We start from the raw sequence: 3,161 nt of genomic DNA, 5'->3' as shown, positions 1-3,161 counted from the left end.
GGCCCATGATCAGCCCTCTTCCTCCCTCCTGCTAGATTTAAAGGGCCCTCCAGCTGGTTGGCAGGCCACATGGTCCCCGTTGATCAGCTGAAGCCCTTTAAATCGGGCAGGAGGGGAGCAAGAGGGGTGGCCAGGTGGGTGGCTGCTCTTGGGGGTGGGGCTTGGGGCATCCCCACCCCCCTGGAATGCCCACCACATCCCCCCACTGGAGTGACAAGGGGACTTGGCAATCCTATTTCAAGCCCACACTTTGGAAATATTTCTGCACACCTGGCACTGTGCCACACAGGGGAGTGTGTGGCACAGTGCCAGGTGTGCCACACCCATGTCTCAAAGGGTTCAAACTTCCAACACTTGTCCTCCTCCACTCTCTGCAGGCACCTGCAAAGGGTACACCCAACTATGTTGCTGCAAAGAGTGGCGGCAAGTGGGAGGAGAGGCCCACTCCCTCTCAGCGGGGAGAAGTGGAGGGGAGCAAGAGGCCCTTCCAAGAAAGGCTCCCTGCACTTAGGGTGCCATGGGTGGTACATCAAGGCAGGCCACCCTCCAAGAGGTCATTCCCTCAGGGACGCTGACAGTACCATCCCAAAGGGCTATGTGGATGGCCCAGGAAGCAGTCACTCACCTTGTTAACAAAACGATTGCTTCTCCCTTGTGGAGGACATAGCCTTTCACTGGCTGCTGTAACACCTGGCTCCCTGGTACTTCATCCCCTTGCAAAGGAACATGAGCTAATGAGTCTTGCCTGCCAAGCACCTCTCCACAGTGGTGATGGTCAAGGCTCAGCTCTCCAGAGTGCAAGGCAGAACCATGCACTTCACAGCAGACCTCTGGAGCAGCCAGCAGCATGGCTACCTCTCCCTCACTACCCACTGGTGGCAACCAGAGGACCTCTCTGTTTGGGCATGGCCCAGGCCCCAGAAGAGGACAGTCTTGCCCCTGGTCTACAAAGTGATTCTGCTCCATGAGCAGGAGATGGATGCTGACCACATGGCACACAACATCACCACCGTGATACAGAGTAGCTTGAGGGCATGGGTGGGAGGCAGCAACATTGTCCATGGCTACATGGTCACAGATGCTGGAGCCAACATGCTGACAGCGGTGAAGGCTATGTGCCTCAAAGGCATCTTCTGCCTGATGTGTGCACTTCCCCCGATGGTGAAGGATGCTCTGGGGCTGGAGAGCACTGTCAAGGCCTCCTGGGATGCTGCCACCCTTGTGTCCGATTCCCCATGCATTCAAAATAAATCCACGTTTGAAGATCAAAGTTAAATTTATTATAAAGTGATGGTTAGCTCAGGAACACATGAATTGTTAGGAATGACTACAGACCCCATAGGGAAACATAATAAAGGAACTTGAACCAGGTTAGGACCAATGAGTCCAATTCCCGCTGGCGGGAATGCAGATAAAACTAGCGCCCAATTCCCTGGGAACACAACGGTTCTACAACATAAACACAAGTTCAGTTCTCAGGCATGAGACACATAATAAGCAAAGCAACGCCATAACTCCATCCCACCTCCAGCTGGTTGACCTTGAGCAGTTCCGCAGATGTAGCAAGCAAAAGAAAGTAAACACCTACACAGGAAGTTACAGGGGGAAATGGAATGAGTACATTGTAACATGTAGAAAAGAACACACCACCCTATGGCAGCTTGCTGACATACTGCCCACCTGAGAATACACTTTAATCACTTTCTCCCGGACTGGGCGGGAGACCTCCCGGTTTGTCCAGGAACTTTTTGTGGAACTCTCTGAGCATGTAAGGGGCCTGAATATCCCCTTCTTCCACCCATTCCCGGTGCTGGGGTCCGAAGTCCACCCACTCAATCAGGTAAAGCAGTTTACCACGTCTCAACTTAGAATCTAGGATGTTAGCAATTTCAAAATGCTCTTCTCCCTCCACCAACACCGGAGGAGGGGACACCTGTGTGGGCCTCCACGGTGATTGCCCAGAGTCCTTTTTGAGGAGGCTCATTTGGAACACTGGGTGCAAGGATCTCAAGTTTTTTGGAAGATCCACTTCAACAGCAACTTCATTAATCAGTCTACATACTGGGAAAGGACCAATGTACTTCCACCCCAATTTTTTGCAAGGTCGGAGTAACTTCATATTTTTAGTTGACACATATACTAAATCACCAGCCGCATCCAACATTTGGCATAGTAGTGGCCAAACCGCTTGTAATGATCTACACCAAGAACCAGCGTCAGTAGGCTGCAGAGGTTTATCCCCCCCTAGGAAAGGCAAAGGAGGGCCGTCATAACCATATACAGCTTTGAAAGGCGACATACCAATCGAACTATGCATAGTGTTATTATTACAGTATTCTGCCAGAGGCAGTAGGTCACACCAGTCATTTTGTTTATAGTTCGTAAAGCATCTCAAATACTGTTCCAAAGTTTGGTTAACTCGTTCCGTCTGGCCGTCAGTCTCTGGATGGTAAGCACTACTGAGCCCTTGCTCCACCCCCATGATATTTAAAAGTTCCTTCCAGAATTTAGAAACAAATTGCGTGCCCCTGTCCGTAATTATCTTAGCTGGCCGGAGATGGAGCCGCACGACATGTTGGAGGAAAGCCTTAGCCAGCCTTTGGGCCATAGGTAAGGACGGCAGAGGAATGAAGTGAGCTTGCTTGGAAAACAGATCAACCACCACCCAAATAACAGATTTCCCTTTGCTGAGTGGGAGATCTGTGATGAAATCCATCGAGATGACTTCCCATGGTCTATTGGGGATTGGCAAGGGCTTCAAAAGACCAGGCGATTTACCCCCCCCCCCTTGGTTTTGTCAAGGCGCACATTTGGCAGGACCGCACAAAGTCCAACAGATCTTTGCGCATGTGCGGCCACCAGAATTGACGGCGCAGTAGTTGCAGGGACTTCACAAAGCCCCAAATGCCCTGCCAGCTTGGTCCCATGGGCCGCTTGGAGGACTTCCCTGCGGAGAGAAAAAGGCACATAGAGTCTGTTTCCGGAGTAAACCAAGCCCTCCTCGTCTCGCACACAATCAGGCAACCCCCCCAGTAGTTCTTCATCCTGTTTGGAAAGCTCAGCCAGGTAGCGGCTGCGCCAATCCCCCTCCACAGGCAAGGAGGGTGGAGGAGGAGCAGGAGGAGAGGGGGCCGTGGGAAGTCTTTGTGCTTGACTGCGAG

Source organism: Gekko japonicus, unplaced genomic scaffold (assembly GCF_001447785.1).
Source record: "Gekko japonicus isolate JY-2015 unplaced genomic scaffold, Gekko_japonicus_V1.1 scaffold271, whole genome shotgun sequence".
In the NCBI taxonomy this organism is placed as follows: domain Eukaryota; kingdom Metazoa; phylum Chordata; class Lepidosauria; order Squamata; family Gekkonidae; genus Gekko; species Gekko japonicus.
The sequence above is the reverse complement of the archived record's forward strand: the minus strand, read 5'-3'. Positions refer to the sequence as shown.